Genomic DNA, 19,994 nt, shown 5'->3' on the forward strand with positions numbered 1-19,994 from the left:
CACACAACAAGCAGACAGGGAGCTGGTCCCACCAGAATCTGAGGATCTGTGTCCTTTCAGTCCAAGGACTGGGCCACAATTAGTCCTGCAGGTCAACTGAAAACTGCCAGGAACTACAGGTCAGTCTACTGGTGTGCTGGTGAGACATTATTACAGGAATTGGACCAACATTTCCTGCAATTAGATTGCGGGGGATGGAGTATGATGAAAATAGATGGATATGCTGCTAGTGGTGATATACGAGAATGAGAGGTGGGAGGCGTACCAAGTAATTGAGTAGGAAGCGAAGAGGACATGAAGGTTAGCAATTTGGGAGGAGGTGGGTGACAGCCACTGAATGGACATGATGCACGCAATACTGAGACTTGTAGTCCATAAGACTTGATGAGAGGCGTGTGGTGGCAATTACTGTGAGTGAGATATTGGTCAGAGGATGATGGCACTTGTGGAGTGCAAAAGATCAGGGACATTCATTCAACGTTGTTGGGTGTTCCTTTCCACCCAGGGTGCAGTTAATGTTCAGGCTAGCTGTGGTCAGTGGCAAGAGAACTGTGGTGGTTGACTAAAATAAGAAAAGCATGGCCCTGTTTTCCACACCCTCATCTGTCATAATCTCCGGGATGCTGTCCAAAGTGGGGAGCAATTATTCTTTACCTCTGGATAACGTTTATAGTAATAACAGTCAAACATCACACTTCCTGGCTGGCAGAATTTGAAATAGTACATAGCAGCGCTTTAAATGTGTGTGCTGGAAGCATGCAAGCCAAAAAGTTCTCAGGGTAGGTTAGGCATTTCCAGCCATGAAAACTGTCATATTCCTGAGATTGCACCCATGAGCCCAGCTGCCTAATTAGATAAGGCAAAGAGTGGAAGATTGCATGAGAAAAGTTGTTCAAAGTCATGGCAGTCTGGATGCCATGAATCTTACATAATAACACATGATCTGTAAATGGGAAAATTCAATTTTATGTTTCATTATAGCATGACTATGACATTTACTACCACAAAATAACAAAAAAAACCTCAATTTAAAAAAAACTTGTTATCAGAATTATGATAAACATTAAATCTTTACGAGTACAGGGAGCAAACATGGAGGCAAACCATCTTCTCAAGGGCATTATAGGTGGGCAATAAATGCTGGTCTATTCAGCTTTGCCTACATCCAATGATTGAATTAAAAAAAAGTTTCCTCAGAATCTATCCTGCACTACAACAGTAACAGGTCTTTGCTGGCTGCAAAGTGTTTTGAGACCTCCAATGATTTTCACTCATTTGTGGTAGGATCCCTAAGTGAGGATCACAGCTTGCAAATCATCATTGATCACTGGCAATATGTTTCCAGGGACAGAAATTTCAGGAGGATACTCTACAAGCCTTTATGGTTACCAAAGTCAAAGATGCAAGGCCTCAACCTCACCCTTCTGCATTTCTGAAGTCTTTCAATGTATTCATTCCTTTCCCAAATTAACTTTCTCCACTGCGTCAGTCCATAAGCCCATAAGACATAGGAGTGGAAGTAAGGCCATTCGGCCAACCAAATCCACTCCGCCATTTAAATCATGGCTGATGGGCATTTCAACTCCACTTCCCTGCACTCTCCCCGTAGCCCTTGACTCCTTCTGAGATCAAGAATTTGTCAATCTCTGCCTTGAACGCATCCAACGGCCCAGCCTCCACTGCACTCTGCGGCAACGAATTCCACAAGCCCACCACTCTCTGGCTGAAGAAATGTCGTCTCATTTCAGTTTTAAATTTACCCCCTCTAATTTTAAGGCTGTGCCCACGGGTCCTGGTCTCCCCGCCTAATGGAAACAACTTCCTAGCGTCCACCCTTTCTAAACCATACATTATCTTGTAAATTTCTATTAGATCTCCCCTCAACCTTCTAAACTCTAATGAGTACAATCCCAGGATCCTGAGCCATTCATCATACATTAAACCTACCATTCCAGGGATTATCCGTGTGAATCTGCGCTGGACACGCTCCAGGGCTAGTATGTCCTTCCTGAGGTGTGAGGCCCAAAATTGGACACAGTATTCTAAAATGGGGCCTAACTAGAGCTTTATAAAGCCTCAGAAGCACCTCGCTGCTTTTATATTCCAACCCTCTTGAGATAAACGGCAACATTGCATTCTCTTAATTACGGACTCTACCTGCAAGTTAACCTTTAGAGAATCCTGGACCAACACTCCCAGATCCCTTTGCAATTCCGATTTGCAAATTTTCTCACCGTTAAGAAAATAGTCCATGCTTGTATTCTTTTTCCAAAGTGCAAAACCTCACATTTACTCACAGTGAATTTCATCAGCCATTTCCTGGACCACTCTCCTAAACTGTCGAAATCTTTCTGCAGCTTCCCCACCTCCTCTGTACTACCTGCCTGTCCATCTATCTTCGTATCATCGGCAAACTTCGCCAGAATGCCCCCAGTCCCTTCATCCAGATCATTAATATATAAAGGTGAACAGCTGCAGCCCCAACACTGAACCATGTGGGACACCACTCGTCACCGGTTGCCATTCTGAAAGAGAGTCTTTTATCCCAACTCTCTGCCTTCTGTCAGACAGCCAATCCTCAATCCAAGCCAGTAGTTCACCTTGAACACCATGGGCCCTCACCTTGCTCAGCAGCCTCCTGTGAGGCACTGTATCAAAGGCCTTTTGGAAGTCTAGACAGATAACATATACTGGGCTTCCCTGGTCTAACATACTTGTTACCTCTTCAAAGAATTCTAACAGGTTTGTCAGGCACGACCTCCCCTTACTAAAACCATGCTGACTTGTTTTAATCTGACCCTGCACCTCCAGGAATTTAGAAATCTCATCCTTGACAATGGATTCTAGAATTTTACCAACTACCGAGGTTAGGCTAATCGGCCTATAATTTTCCATCTTTTGCCTTGATCCTTTCTTAAACAAGGGAGTTACAACAGTAATTTTCCAATCATCTGGGACTTTCCCTAACTCGTGACTTTTGAAAGATCATGACGAAAGCCTCCGCTATTTCCTCAGCCACCTCCCTCAGAGCTCTAGGATGTAGCCCATCGGGGCCAGGAGATTTATCAATTTTTAGACCCTTTAGCTTTTCTAGCACTTTCTCTTTTGTAACGGCTACCATACTCAACTCTGCCCCCTGGCTCTCCCTAATTGTTGGCATACTACTCATGTCTTCCACTGTGAAGACTGACGCAAAGTACTTATTTAGATCTTCAGCTATTTCCTTATCTCCCATCACTAGCCTTCTAGCATCAATTTGGAGCAGCCCACTATCTACTTTTGCCTCTCGTTTGTTTCTTATGTATTGAAAGAAGCTTTTACTATCATTTCTAATATTACTAGATAGCCTACCTTCATATTTGATCTTCTCCTTCCTTATTGCTCTCTTTGTTATCCTCTGTTTTTGTAGCCTTCCCAATCTTCTGATTTCCCAGTGCTCTTGGCCACTTTATAGGCTGTCTCTTTTTCTTTGATATATATCCTGACTTCCTTTGTCAGCCATGGCTGTCTAATCCCAGCCCAGATAATCTTTCTTTTCTTTGGGATGAGCCTCTGTACTGTGTCCTCAATGACACTCAAACTCCTGCCATTGTTGGTCTACTGTCTTTCCTGCTAGGCTCTGCTTCCATTTGATTTTCATAATTCCTTTCTCATGCCCCTGTAATTACCTTTATTTAACTGTAACACCATTATATCCGATTTTGTCTTCTCTCTTTCAAACTGCAGACTGAACTCTACCATATTATGATCGCTGCCTCCTAAGTGTTCCCTTACTTTAAGGTCTTTTTATAAAGTCTGGCTCATAACATAGCACTCAGTCCAAGTCACAAGCCAAGCACTCCCAGGATCAGTGAAGATGTTTGATTTCTTCAGCTGTTCAGGGATAGAAACCGAAACTAGGAGACGGAAAGGCCACTGCTGCTCATCAAGCCCAAATGTCATTCAATATGATCACAGCTGATTCTCTATCTCAATACCATACTCTCCCCAATCCACTTGATATCTTTAGCCTCAAGAAATCAATTTTATTCTTGAAACATGTTCAGTAACATGTCACCCATACTTATGTTTTGAGTTGCCTGTGGTTCGTTACCCAAGACTCTAAAATCATTTCAGAGAATTGCATCTTTGCTATCTGGAAAATCATAACTTTTGTCTCTGGTTCTGAAATACACCATGTCTCACATGGACCACTGCAGATCTACGGTCTTCATCAAGGCAAAGCCCCCAACATATGGGAAATAATGGACTGAAGGGACTTCTGGTGTTTAAGAGTAAAGGCCCAATTTGTCACATATACTGTCAGTCAATGATCAAAGATGAAGTAATTTCAGTGTTGGACTGGAGACAGTGTTGACTGATATTTTTCTGCTTCATTGTTAAATTATCACCACACCAGAGTAATTTGCTGGATGCCAGGTCCAGCCTTGCAATGAGGAAGGTGGAGATGATGACACATCTTGTTGGAACCCAGTGTTCACTGAGATTGTATCAATGGTGGTACTATTGATGGTGTCATTGCTAGCATGCCATCGTGGAATAGATGGAAGATAATGCCAAATTTCTGGAGTCAGATGAATGTGAAGAGGATATACCAAGAACTGTCATGCCTGACAGTCAAGTCTCCATTCCTCAGTGACCCATTTAAACAAATTCCAATGCCATAAAAGGTTGGCACTGAAGAAATCCCAATTCCCTCAGATTACATGTAAAGTTACTTCAGCTACAGAGCAGCATTTGGGAGAATCTATGAAAAATATTTTTTCCTGAATTCAGGCACCTGGCTGATTTCTTTCAGGTACTGTGCTGTGTACATCTGATTTTTTTTTAAAATTAGCACTATTTTCTCCATTTGTAAATTAAAATTTTATTGAGAGAATTAGAAGCATGAGACAGGAAAAGTAATCAGTTCGCCCCTGTTAACTGTAAACTGGAACAAGAACATTTGTAGAAAGGGTAAGGAAGGTAGCCAAATATTTTGGGTTTATCACAATTTTTGTATCAGCATTTTTGTATAAAGATATAAGAACAAGCATAATATGACAACTGCATAACTTTGCATCTCAAGATTAGCCAATCTAGAATTATTTATTATGCTCTACACTGGTAAAACAGAAGTTTTTTTGTGAAAAATGCTTCATGCTCCAAACTGTTCGGTCTAAAATCATACATGGTGTCTAAAAATACAAAGAATCAGGAATCAAATAAAATCGGCCCAATATTTTCCTTTGAAATGATCCAAGTATGATTTGATTCCTAGCACTCAGTCTATTATCCACACCCCCAGGAAAAGCAGAAATACTCTCTCAAACTGCAGTAAATTTAAACTGCACCTACTATTTTGCATTGGTCTCTAACCTGCTACTCATCAACCACGTTTTAGACAATTCCATGGAGTCACCCAAGTACTAGTATTCCCTTAAAATTAGGACATTTAATCAAAATATGGATCTTTAGACCAATACCACTCAGGAGAAATAATCACTAGATTCTTAATCCAGAGATCCAGGCAGTGTTCTGGTGACCTGGTTCAAATTCTGTCATGGCAGATGGTGGAATTTAATCCCATAAAAAATTTGGAATCAAGAATCTAACGATGGCCGTGAAGGCATTGCCAACTGTTGGCAAAACCCATCAGGTTCACTAATGTCATTAGGAGAAGGAAACAACCATGCTACTGGGATCAGAGATAATGGGAACTGTAGATGCTGGAGAATCCGAGATAACAAAGTGTAGAACTGGACGAACACAGCAGGCCAAGCAGCATCTTAGGAGCACAAGAGCTGACGTTTCGGCCTAGACCCTTTTCTGATGAAGGGTCTAGGCCCAAAATGTCAGTTTTTGTGCTCCTAAGATGCTGCCTGGCCTGCTGTGTTCATCCAGCTCCACACTTTGTTACAACCATCCTACTGGATCTGGTTTAGACATAACTCCAGACCCACAGCAAGATGATTGGCTCTTAACCACTCCAAAAGAGAGAAAAAAAAGACAAACCACCTAGCATCAACCTAGGCACTAGAAATGACAATGGCAAAAACAGCATTGTTGACCATTTGAAGTCTTTTTCACTAACATCAGGGAGCGAGTGACAAAATTAGGGTACCTGTATCATAGGCGAGTCAAGCAACAGCCTGACCTCAGTCATACTCATGGAAATATACCATATACAGTCTCAGATACCACCATCACCAGATACGTCTTGGCCCACTGGCAGTCAGGCCTGGCACAGGTGGCAATACAGTGGTATACGATTGGGAGGGAATTGCCTTGAGAGTCCTCAACATCAAGTTGCATGGCATCAGGTCAAACATGGGTAAGCAAACCTCCTGCATACCATCCTCTGTCCACTGTTGGATCCATGTTTAACAACAGATGGAGGAAGCACTGAGGGTGCCAAGGATGCAGAGGGTACTTTGGGTGAAGGATTTCAACGTCCACCATAAAGAGTGGCTTGGCAGCAGCACCACTAATCAAGCTGGTTGAGCCCTCAAAAGATATCACTGCTAGACCAGTCTAGAGGTGGTGAAGAAACAAAGAGAATAACATATTTGACCTCATCCTCAACAATGTGCCTGCTGCAGGTGTGCATTGCCATGGCAGTATCAGTAAGTGCGACCACCACACAATCCTTGTGGAGACAAAGTCCCACCTTCACATGGAGAAACCTATACATCATGTTGAGTGACACTATATCATTGGGTTAAATGGGATAGACTATGAACAGATCTAGCAACTCAGGGTGTCTCATGACTGCATCAGCTGCTGCAAAACCACACAAACACAAACTGCAACCTCAGGTCCCTACATCGCCCCATACTCTATCATGACCATCAACTCAAGGGACCAACCTTGGTTCAATGAAGAGTGCAAGACAGCATACCAGTAGCAGCATATCTAAGGTATCAACCTGGTGAAGCGACAAAGCAGGACTACCAGCATGCCAAACACCAACAGCAGCAAGTGATAGACAGAGCTAAGTGATCCCACAACAGATCAGATGTAAGCTCTGCAGTCCTGCCACATCCAGTTATGAATGGTGGTTGACAATTTCAACAACTCAGGAGGTGGCTCCAACAGTACACCTACCCTCAATGTTGGGGAACCAGAACATCAGTTTGAAACATTTGCAACAATCTTATGTTTCAATCAGCCAGAACTGCTGACTGGACGTAATATTCACCTTGGGAACTTACTGCCGAATGGTCTCAACAACGGCTTCATCAGCTTCAAAAAATCCACCTCCAGCCTTATCCCATGTCCAGCCCTCCCCCTCACCTCCTTGGCCATATCTAACCTGTCCATCTTCCTACTCACCTGTCTGCTCCACCCTTCCCTTAGACCAACTTCAATAACCCCTACTTGCATCCACCCATTACCATCTCTCCTACCCTTGCCCTAGCTCCACCTCACCCCTTCTATTTATTTTTGGGCTCCCCTCCCCCTCCCCAGTCCCGACGAAGGGTTTCAGCCTGATGTGTTGGTTTTCCTGCTGTGCTTTTCCAGCCTCACACCTATAGACTCTGGCTTCCAGCATTTGAAGTTCTTATCATCTCCAAGTGGACAATCCACCTCAGCCTCCTCAACAGTCTCCAGTAACACAGACATCGGTCTTGAACCAATTTGACTCATTCCACCTGATATCACAAAAGGGGTTCAGGCACCAGATACTACAAATGCTCTGGGCCCTGACAACAATCCAGGAATAGAACTGAAGACCTGAGCTCCAAAAATTGTCCTGTAGGTAGCCAAGGTGTTCCAGTACCTTGGCTACAACAATGGCATCTTCCCAACAATGTGTAAAATTGCCTAGGTATGACATGAACATTCGGCCAAATCCAACCCAACCGATTACTATCCCCGTCAGTCTACTCCAGCCTTTGACATCAAGGCTGCATTTGACTGAGTATGGCATAAAGGAGCCCCAGTGAAACTGGAATCAATGTGTATACTCTCAGCTGATTTGAGTCATACCTGGCACATAAGAGGATGGTTGTGGCTGTTGGAGGTCAGCCATCTCAGCTCCAGTACATCACTGCAAGAGTTCCTCAGGTTTATACCCAAGTTCCAGCCATCTTCAGTTGCTTCAATGATCTTCTCTCCATCGTAAGGTCAGAAATGCAGATGTTCGCCAATGACTGCACAATGTTCAGCACCAGTTGCAACTCTTCATACACCGAAGCAATCCATGTCCAATTTCAGCAACACCTGGACAATATCCAGGCTTGGGCTGACAAGTGGCAAGCAACACTCATGCCCTACAAATACCAGGCAATATGCATTATTAATAAGAGGCAATTTAACCATCGTCCTTTGACACTTAATAGAGGTACCATTGCTAAATTCCCCATAATCAATATCCTGGAGATTAGCATTACCAGAAACTGAATTAGGTTAACCATATAAATAGATTGACTACAAAAGCAGATCAAAGGTTAAGAACACTGCAGTGAGTCAACTCCTTCAAAGCCCTCAACCACTACCGTGTGGAAGGACCAGAACAGCAGATATGCAACATCACCACCTGCAGGTTCTCCTCCAAGACACTCACCATCCCAACCTGGAAATTTATCGCTATTCCTTCAAAAGTTGCCATGTCAAAATCTTGGAATTCCCTCTCTAAGCACGGTGCATCCGTCTACAGCATGTGGACTGTAGCAGTTCAGGAAGGCAGCTCATTACCTTCAAGGGCAAACTAGGGATGGGCAATAAATGCTCACCAAACCAGTGACAACCATGTCTCACAAGTGAATTAAAAAGAGAGAGAAAGGAAGTGAGAGCTCAAGCGCTCATAATGATCGATGGTGCAGTAGGAAAACTGAACCCTGCAAAACAATGGAATATCCATCCAATGGATCATCCTCAACATGACAATCCCAACATTGGCCAATTCTTCCTCTTAAAAAAACTAGTGTAAGCTTGGATCAACAGAAGCACTTTCAAGTCTTATGTATAATGTGGTTCAAACCCCAACCCAGGAATGAAGTAGTAATGTTGACAACCTTCTGTGTGCATAATTAAGCATTGAAAGGAATAACAATTTGAAAATTTGTATTTTATATTGTGTTAAATCAGACATGCCATCTTTCAAGTTCCATACAGCCTTTTTCATGGGCAAAGGACTCCATGACATATTTATCTCATTATTGAGTATAAATTTGTTGCCATGTTTACCTTAAAATCAGTAATTAGGTGATTTTAACATTAACTTAAGGGCTGAAAAGAGAAATGGGACATACTTTGAACTCAAAAGTGCTACAGAAGTACAAGTTCTTTCATTTTACAAAATAGAGGTTCGAATGTACCACGAGGAAAAGAAAACAATGCATTTGAGGAGTGGAGATAATGAATTGATGAAAGGAAATGATTGTAATTAAATTTTAAAATACAGCTGATGGCTTTTGGAAAATGTTACACCCAACAAGTTATGCTCCAGCTGTTGAATTTGTAATGCCACACTCTCCAAGGAATCAGCTGAGATTATAGGTGGTGGAAACAGACATGTTTTGCCTTATCTGCTGAGCTATTTTATTTTCAATTTCTCTATCAAAGATTAAGATCTGCTTTTATTTCCTCTCAAAAGATTATCCTGGAGGACAGGTATTCATTTTGCAATCAACCACTTTATAATGACAAGCAAACTCACCATTAAGGGTTGGGTATACCTTTGACAAGGAAAGAATTAAAAAGTGCAAAATTATGTAAACTCTGAAGTCTCTGCTAAAACTGATTAAGTAATTGAAGTTATATTAGCAGTGCTGCTAATTTTTGTTCTAGGGAGAAAACATCTTTCAAAAGTTGTTTTAAGATTAAGTTTCTCATAGTGCCTTTTTCTCGTGCAGCGAACAGCAATCCTGAAGTAAGCTTGCCAAATTCAATAAAACAAGGCACAGGATGGCCCAATTAAAAACAGACTTTGCAGACCTCAGAAAACTGGACCTTAAGTCAGAATTGTCACCAATTGAACGAGACCTTTCCATCTCCTAGTAACTCCGATGCCTATAAAAAGCAGTTAAAGCAGTGAATCAGTTGACAGTGGGAAGAACGTCCCTGATAGAATAATTATACATGCTCGCTCCATTGAGAGTGTTTGATGGTCAAAAGGCCTTTAGTTATTTCAAACGTTTATAGTTAATGGAACAGATGGTTGGAAGATGTTTTGTTGTTCTGAAGTAGTATTGAGATTGCAACACAAACTACCACCCCGTAACACCCTGGAATAATTTGCTTTGAATGAAGTAAACCTCTCTCATTCCCTCAAGTGACTATTTACAAAATTACCACTTTAGAAAGCACTAAGTTTGAGAGACCTGGCAATACATCTGCAGTAAAAACGACAAAGTTGTAGTGAAGTACATATATTTTGAAAAGGAAAATCAACTTCTGACAAAGTATTTCAATGAGATTTTCAATATAAAAATGAAGTTTGTAGCTGCATTGAAAACATTTCATAAACCCAAACTTTGTATAGAATGCAAAACTAACATTAGTAACTGCCATGCGAGGACAAATTCAGTTACTTTAGGTACAATTCCTGGAAAATTCAATTTTCAAATGGAGAATAAAACTTAGGAGCTGAAACAATTATTAGTCGCTTCACAAGGGCACTCATTGGTCTTTTATTTTTATGGTTTATATTTACTTAAGCTCATCATTTAAGGTGTCACCATGCCTTCATTAAAATAGCAGAGAGGAAAAAGGAACAAGTTGTTGCCAGTTACTATCACTAATTTCTCTTGCTCAGTTGTGCATAAGTGCCCTTTTACTTCATTAAGCAACTTACTTTTAATTAAGATAACAAGGGATTCAGCTGGATGAACATAGCAGGCCAACAGCATCAGAGGAGCAGGAAGGCTGATGTTTCGGGTCTGGACCCTTCTTCAGAAATGTCAGACATGAAACGTCAGCCTTCCTGCTCCTCTGATGCTGCTTGCCCTGCTGTGTTCATCCAGCTCGACACCTTGTTATCTCAGATTCTCCAGCATCGCCAGTTCCCACTACCTCTAAATTACTTTGACTTTTAATTAAGACTAACTTGTTTTACTGCATGTATAGAATTGTGACACTACAAACGTGAATGAACAAAAAACTTTGTTGCAGATGAAAACCTATTACTAGACTTCAAAAGGTAATTGGATTTATTACAGCAGAGGTTCAACAGTCAACATGACTTCAAAAGGAATTTCAATACCATAATCAACATTAATTGATCTATTTAAATGCATTGATTGGATTATTTAGCACAATACTAAACACATATTCCAGACTTTGTTTCACTGACTTTAGAACCAATCAGCTTTTAGTGGTATTACCCTGTAAAATTGATAGCGCTGTGCACAACGAAACAAAGAAACCAGGCTTGGGTATCAGTGATCATCTCCTCCTCCATAGGGTGCATTAAAGTCTTCAGACAGAAATCAACTACAAAATCATAAAACTGACACGAGCTTCCACTTTTTAGAATTCTAATGGGCTGAGAGGTGGCAGATGGAGTTCAACCTGGATAAATGCGAGGTGATGCATTTTGGAAGGTCGAATTTGAAAGCTGAGTATAGGATTAAGGATAGGATTCTTGGCAGTGTGGAGGAACAGAGGGATCTTGGTGTGCAGATACATAGATCCCTTAAAACGGCCACCCAAGTGGACAGGGTTGTTAAGAAAGCATATGGTGTTTTGGCTTTCATTAACAGGGGGATTGAGTTTAAGAGTCGTGAGATCTTGTTGCAGCTCTATAAAACTTTGGTTAGACCGCACTTGGAATACTGCGTCCAGTTCTGGTCGCCGTATTATAGGAAAGATGTGGATGCTTTGGAGAGGGTTCAGAGGAGGTTTACCAGGATGCTGCCTGGACTGGAGGGCTTATCTTATGAAGAGAGGTTGACTGAGCTTGGTCTCTTTTCATTGGAGAAAAGGAGGAGGAGAGGGGACCTAATTGAGGTATACAAGATAATGAGAGGCATAGATAGAGTTGATAGCCAGAGACTATTTCCCAGGGCAGAAATGGCTAGCACGAGGGGTCATAGTTTTAAGCTGGTTGGTGGAAAGTATAGAGGGGATGTCAGAGGCGGGTTCTTTACACAGAGAGTTGAGAGAGCATGGAATGCGTTGCCAGCAGCAGTTGTGGAAGCAAGGTCATTGGGGTCAATTAAGAGGCTGCTGGACATGCATATGGTCACAGAAATTTGAGGGTGCATACATGAGGATCAATGGTCGGCACAACATTGTGGGCTGAAGGGCCTGTTCTGTGCTGTACTGTTCTATGTTCTATGTTCTAATCTCGCTGTAAAATCCCTCGAGAATGTTATGCTTTTTGTTGATTGAGGTATAAGTGAGTTTTCAAACCACATACTAAACTGCTAAGACTATTAACAGCATTTTTAAATCCAAATAATTAATTTTATGCTTGTGAATGCCAAATTTCTCCAATACGCAGCGACAATACCACAAATTTTACATTTTTTTCAAAGTCCGTGAATTCAGATGTTACATTAATCTCATGAGCACATGCCAGTTTTTGTATCCATTACTGCAGACGATAAAAAGCAAATGCCAAAACTTGCCCCTTACTATCTCGTTCGCTGTCTGTACAATTCTTCAATATGACTGGGTGCTTCAACCGGTTGATGACATCTCTGTTGGCAATATCAGAGATCCTCCATAGCTGGCTTCAGAATAAAATTAAATGTTGGAAAAGGTGAAACATATGCCACAGTGCTCACTAGGATCTTTGTTGGCAGCTTTCTTTAAGGCCAGCAGTGAACATCATCACACAAGTATCTTTGACAAGTGTACATAAGAGATTTGTTCTATATTTATGGTCAATGTGTACCATGTTAAACTTCCTTCCATGGGCAGCCTACTGATTACCTCAATCTAATTTTGACCATTTTGGGGAGATGGGAAGGGGGCAACCACAGATATGGAGCTAAACCAGAAATACTTTAATTTACAACAGAACATGTGAAATTTCTCCATATATTCTGGTTACCTCTTGATTCTAACCATTCTGAACAATGGTTTTGGAATATGACAAGTCTAATCTCAGATGACCCAGCTTCATGCATGCCAACAAGACGGAAAAGATCTGCCTGTAACAAGCTAACACAATGTTTGCTCCTTGTGGTGAAGGGCATATCCATCTGCACTTGCCCTGAGATTTGTTCTAATGTGTGACAGTCATATGAGTTATTTTGCTCCTCTATCTGATACTGACCGAGTGTCAGGCTGTCTGGGGTTCTTTCTGGAGACCCAAGTAACATCCTACTCCTTGGTCAAACTAATCAACAGTAGGCAGGGCACTGTTCTACCAATAGAACACAACACAGACCATAACTGAGGGCCAAACAAAACTGTCTTAATTTCATAATCCCTGCAATTTTCTCCTTATAAACATTGTGGATCTACCGATAGCACATGGACTACAACAGTTCAAGACGGCAAGTCATCACCACTCTCTTAAAGGGAACTAGTCATGGGCAATAAATGCTGGCCAGCCATCAACGCACATGTTCCGACATTAAATTAAAAACTCCTCAAACATATTAGAAATAAAAGAATACAAATTTCAAGTAGTATTGTGATCTACAGAACATCCTTTCTTTGGATCCCCTTGGTAGTCCATGCTAACCTTAGCATGGAAGACAGGTAGATTACCTGGTCTACTGGCCTTACTTTGGACAAAAACAAAGTTGCTGCAAAAGCTCGGCAGGTCTAGCAGCATCTGTGAAGGAAAAAACAGAGTTAACTCTGAGGAAGGGTCACCAGGCGGGAAACGTTAACTCTGTTTTTTCCTTCACAGATGCTGCCAGACCTGCTGAGCTTTTTCAGTAACTTTGATTCTCTTCCCGATTTACAGCATCCACAGTTCTTTCGGCCTTACTTTGAAAAGAGTTATCAATGTTATATTCACAATTGGTTGCCTCTAAATTGCAAGAGTGGAGTATTGGGTGTTGCAGCATAGGGACTGTTCTGGGGAGCCTATGTTCATTGGGCTCTGGGCTTCCAGCTGGGGCCATCCGTTGTGTACCACATGGCCTTTTGGGGATTCACAGCGTCTTTCTTGAAGCCTGCAGCCGCCTCTGGGGTGCACTTGGACCACGGCTCAACAGGACTGCTGCTCTGTACTGGCTCTGCAGCCTTGGCAATTCCGAATATCAGTTGAGGCTGGGCTTAGTGGTTTTTCATGGCTGCACTCGAGTGGGGGTTGGGAACACAGGGATTTTGTAGCACATTATGGTGCGTACCCAGGGTCTCAACAAAGCTGGAGTTTGAAGGTGATGGCCATGCTGGTCCAGATTTAGTTTCTTGGTCCCTGCATTGCCTGCCGGCTATTCAGCCGCTGTTATAGGAAGTGGTGATGGAGGCTGCCAAACTCAGTTACAGCCAATGGAAGGTATGTGCACGCGTAGGTGGGTGCAGGTCTCATGTCAAGGTACTTTATTTTCATTAGTGGTGGACTGTGCAACTTCTTAAAAAAAGGCTGTTTGGCAGCAGCTGCAGTGTGACTGGATGGTTTGTGCATGCATAACAATGGTGACTTCAGCAGGCAGTCTGGTGTCTAATGAGCGGGGCTTCTTTGTACAAAAGACAGGTAGCAGTGCAGCACTGGACAAGGCCACACATCTGAAGGTTGGGCAGTGGGATTGCCCTGAAGTTTAAGAGAAGAAATGGTCACACAAAATTGCACCCATCTGCTCAATTACAACAGTAAACAACCTTAAAATGAATTTTGAGATAACAAAGCATACAGCTGGATGAGCACAGCAAACCAAGCAGCATCTTAAGAGCAGAAAAGCTGACATTTCGGGCCTCGACCCTTCATCAGAAATGGGGAAGGGGGAGGCGGATCGAAGATGGATAGAGGAGAAGATAGGTGGCCAGGAGACAGACAAGTTAAAGAGGCGGGGATGGAGCCAGTAGAGGTGGGGAGGTAGGGAGGGGATAGGTCAGTCCGGACAGGTCAAGGGGGCGGGATGAGATTAGTAGGTAGGAAATGGAGGTTCAGCTTGAGGTGGGAGGAGGGGACAGGTGAGAGGAAGAACAGGGTAAGGAGGCGGGGATGAGCTGGGCAGGCTTTGGGATGCAGTGGGGGGAGGGGAGATTTTGAAGCTTGTGAAATCCACATTGATACCATTGGACTGCAGGGTTCCCAAGCTGAAGGTGAGTTGCTGTTCCTGCAACCTTCAGATGGCATCGTCATGGCACTGCAGGAGGCCCAGGATGGACATGTCGTCTAAGGAATGGGAGGGGGAGTTGAAATGGTTTGCGACTGGGAGGTGTAGTTGTTTATTGCGAACCGACGCGACTGGGAGGTGCAGTTGTTTATTGCAAACCGAAATGAATTTGTGATGTTCAATGAGATTTCAGGCCCCAATATGTTTACGGTGTTAATTGTAAACGGTTCTAAATGAGCAATCTGAAACACAGACCCAGATTCTTTGCTCCGACACTTGTTTAATAATGTTTCAGAGAATATTCATGCTTAAATCTTAAAATTTGGCTCCTTGTTTAAGAAACCAAAAGCACACGTATAAACGCCGGGAGGCGGTGCAGTTGCTCAGTAGTTAGTACTGCTACCTCACAGCACGAGGGTTTTAGGTTCTGTTCCGACCTTGGGTGACTGCTTGCATGGGTTTCCTCCAGATGCTTTGGTTTACTCCCACAGTTCAAAGATGTGCAGGTTAGGTGGATTGGCCATGGGAAATTGCCCACAGTGCCCAGGAATGAGGAGGCTTGGAGGATTAGTCATGGGGAAATGCAGAGACAGAGGCTGGGGTATGTTTGTTGGTGGAATACTCTTCGAAAAGTCAGTATAGACTTGATGGACCAAGTGTCCTCTTCCACTCCGTAGGGATTTTGTAATTCTATGAATGAGTCTACCAGATCTGAAAGTAACAGCCATATAACTCTTGCAATATTTTGTGCCTGACTTTCAGTTAGCAACTTCTTGCAATCGTACGGAGACCACAAACACACATCTAAATTACTAAAACTACCCTGCAGGATTGTACATTAGAGCCACATGTAGTTTTGTTTTCAAAATAGGATTGTGTGTCAGAACAAATGGCTAACTTTGGACATTTCTGCCATCAATAAACAGACACAACCCCTCCTGACTTGATCTGGCAGAAACTATTACATAACTTCTTGTCAATGTCAATGTATCATATTCAAATACTTGCAATTTTAGGACAAAGAACACAATGTATCTTCTCAGAAAAAAAACCACATTGGGAAATACTCATTGTTTTCTGTCAAACTGGAAAGGGAAAATTTAAGCAGACGAAGTTACTCTGAGCAGTTTAAGTATTCTTATGCAGTACATAACGTGTCTGGTGCAAGCATTTGTAAAGGAACCACACTACAATTGCCATGACAGTTATCCGACAGTTAAATAGATGTGTTAATATTCCTTTCACAAGCCAATATGGTGTTTAAATAGCAGAATTAAATTATGTTGTAAAAGAACTAAGTGCAAGTTAAAGCTCTATTGTCACTTAATCTCAAACATGCAAGAGTGCTGACCACTGATTGCCTCAATCTGTAATATCATGGAGTTTTACATCAGAAAGCTTTAGAATTAAACTTCGCTGATTTAAACATTGTACTGCATTGTTAAAGGTATCCTCCTTCAAATAAATTAACTTAAACCCAGTCTTCCTATTCCAAGTGGAGGTAAAATCTTAAAAGAACTACGCATGATCAAGATAAATATCCTGGTTCACAATCTTCTCGCAAACAAAATCAATAACAACTACACATAGAATTATCAAAAGGACAACACTAAACAGATAATTACACCCTACTGGCTTACACAATGTTATTTGCTCCATACAAACCTTCTCAAACCCTCCAATCATTCATTTATAGGTTTTTTTTAAAAAATGGGGTGGGTGGGGTAATGAGGGGAATGGGGAGGAATTCTGTACCACGAAAGTGGTGTTCCATCCTGATGTAGACCCCTTTTAGGTTTTGTAAATTTCTTACTTTGTCCATTTAGTGTGGTTTGGTTGATTACATTCACAAAGTTTTCATTACCAAATACTGTACCGTAGAAACAGACCATTCAACCTAACAGATTCAGGCCTATGTTCACCCTGTACACAAGCTCTCTTATTTCTTCATCTAATCCCAGTAACATTGTTTTATTCCTTTGTCCCTCATACTGAACTGGCTTTCCCCTATAACGCATCTGAGCTATTCAACTTAACTACTCCTTGTTGCTGTGAAAAGCACATTAAGACTACTGTGCGATGAAGAATTTTCTTCTAAATTTCTTGTTCGATTTTTTGGTGACTATCTTGTCTTAATAGTCCCTAGTTCTAGTCTCTACACGTGGAGACACCTATGCTATCTGTAAATTATCAAAGTATTTGACAACACAGTACCTCAAACAGATTATTTCCAAAAGGTTATGAGAAAGTGTGTCACTGGACCCGAAGCATTAACTGATTTCTCTCCACAAATGCTGCCAGGCCTGTTGTTGAGCTTTTCCAGCTATTTCGGTTTTTGTTTCTGATTTTCAGCATCTGCAATTCTTTTGGTTTTATTTTTAAAAGTTCCAAAAGGAACAAAGCATAAATTCTGTTTCTCTCTCCACAGACGCTATCTAATCTGCTGAATGTATGCCGCATTTTTCGTTTTTATTTAAAATTACTAGTATCCATTTTGTTTAGACTTTAGATGAGCCACAGTTTGTTGAAATACAAACAGAAGTTGCTGGAAAAACTCAGCAGGTCTGGCATCATGTGGAGAGATTTCGGTTTACAGCATCTGCAGTTCTTTTGGTTGTCCTTGAAACACAAAGCTGTTTGTACAAAATTCTTCCTCTAGTGTTGACAAATGTGAATGTAACTGCAAAATCGCTAATGAGCTAAAAATATGTTGTGAGGGCCAATAGTCTAATGACCACTGAAAACTAAATACAATAGACTTAAAATACTAGAATGAATGAGTAAACGCTTTAGTGAAGCTAACAGTTTGGCAATATTCAAGGGCCACAGGTTATCAAACTAAAACTAGGACCTTTTTCTTTTCCAAAGTAAGATCTGAATGGCATGAAATCATGGTCCACAATAACAGGACCATCATCATTTTCCAAAGCAGTATAGAATTAAACATCTAATTAAAAACCTGTTTGCTGAATTAGGTACATTGTGAAGGGGCCAGTTTGGATAAATTTTAAGAAACATTGTAGCAATCTCAGAAAACTACATGATTGTTAGATTTAAAAAGGTAAAGCCTGGTTAGTTACTTAACCAATTCCTTTCCCAAAATACAGTGAATAGGTCTTAATGTCAAAATTTCAGACTGTGGGTCTGAATTTAAACCCTTATACATAGAAATTTCTAAACTGTGCATACGTAAATGTCAGAGTGCATCATCCCACTCCAAATCGGAAAGTAAAACAGAATTGGTATGACAACTTATTGATTCTTTATTAATCACATTTGATAAAAGTTCGGGAAAGACAGTTTTGTCACATCTGCCCGAAGCAGATTTAGCAGGGCACTAATGAAGAGCTTGCTATGAACTCACTCAACAAGTAGTCTTCACAATCTCTAACGACTGTGAATGAGAGGACCACATGGCAAAAATTCAAAGGATTCTAGTTTACAAGTAAACTGCAATTATAACCTTGTTGTAAAATTAACTTTCCCTACTAAAACAATCACCTAGAGATAAGTTATACTGGTGCAAATAATTTTCCAGTTATGCTATGGTTTCAATTTTGTATCAATTTAAACAATGTAGTATAAGACTGGCATAAAGTTACCAGAAGCATACAAATGCCAAACATTCTAAGACCTCCGATAAAAGGCATACATTACCAATAAGAGTATAGTCTGGCTACAACTCCAACTCATTAAATGTTGAGCGCAAGTTCACACAAGGTGGACAGTGGGAGCAAGTCCAGGAGAGATCAGAATATCAACATCTCAAGGTAACAAAGACATGGATGTCACTTGCAAATGAGTTGAGACAAGAGATAAAACTAGGCAATATTGGAAGTTAGACTTCAAAATTGGAAGAAATTGGGGTTAAAAGTTCAGTTCGGTGTCTAGTTAACAGATATTGTCAACAGTCTGGTTCAGTTTCAGACAGCAACCAGGAGGGAGATGAAGTCAACAGCTGGGGAATAAAGTTTAAAACGGGGGCTGAAGACATTTTTCTTTAATTCATTCATGAGATGCAAGACTCACGGGCTAGGCCAGCATTTATTTGCCCAGAGGACAGTTAAGAGTCAGAGTCAATCACATTTCTGTGGGTCTGAAGCAACATTTAAGTCAGACCAGATAAGGATGACAAATATTTTTCCTGAAGGACATGAGTGAACCAGATGGGCCTTTACAATATTTGACAGTGGTTACATTGTCACCATCAGGTCAGCTTTCTTTTTATCTTAGATTTTTATTAAATCCTATCATCACCATCTGCCACGGTGGGATTCCAAACTGTCCCAGCGTGAAACACTAAAGCACTGGTGTTATTGTTATGTCACCACGATGACATTAATTTTCCCATTATATAACTGGAAGAAAATTCCATTCATTCAGCATTGGATGTCAGAATGCAGTGAGACAAATCATAAGCAACCAAAACATCAAGAAAGAGTGGACAGTGAACAGCACTCTGTCACCAGAGTACATGTGGGATTTCAGAATAACACTTACAAGCTGCTTTTATTACCTAGACAATAAACAGTATAGGACAAATATCCTGGCACACTATTGAAAGCGAGAAGCTACAACAGCAACAGCCAGGGCATAAAATAGCAGTGCAACAGAAAAATCTGTTGGGGGGGGTGCTGGAAAGAAAAACAATTATAGAGCTGTATAGCATGTAGACAGACCCTTCGGTCCAACTCGTCCATGCTGCCCAGATACCCTAAATTAACCTAGTCCCATTTGCCCATATCCCTCTAAATGCTTCCTTATTTATATACCCATCCAGATGCCTCTTAAATGCCATAACTGTTAAATCAAATAGTGAGGAGA

At 41.4% G+C, this 19,994-nt stretch overlaps 1 protein-coding gene across 10 annotated transcripts in view; it reads right to left on the reverse strand.

The window, feature by feature from the left end:
• Positions 1–19,994, reverse strand: part of cnsta (consortin, connexin sorting protein a) — an 85,128-nt gene that overhangs the window by 63,725 nt on the left and 1,409 nt on the right. For 3 of the 10 annotated variants that reach the window (XM_059648726.1, XM_059648723.1, XM_059648724.1), the window contains exon 2: positions 7,972–8,255. The exons of the other annotated variants lie outside the window; for them this stretch is intronic. The gene's annotated coding sequence lies outside the window, so the exon portion shown is untranslated. The remainder of the gene's footprint in view (positions 1–7,971; positions 8,256–19,994) is intronic. 10 annotated transcript variants of the gene reach the window in all.

The sequence above is a fragment of the Stegostoma tigrinum genome, chromosome 9 (genome assembly GCF_030684315.1).
Source record: "Stegostoma tigrinum isolate sSteTig4 chromosome 9, sSteTig4.hap1, whole genome shotgun sequence".
In the NCBI taxonomy this organism is placed as follows: domain Eukaryota; kingdom Metazoa; phylum Chordata; class Chondrichthyes; order Orectolobiformes; family Stegostomatidae; genus Stegostoma; species Stegostoma tigrinum.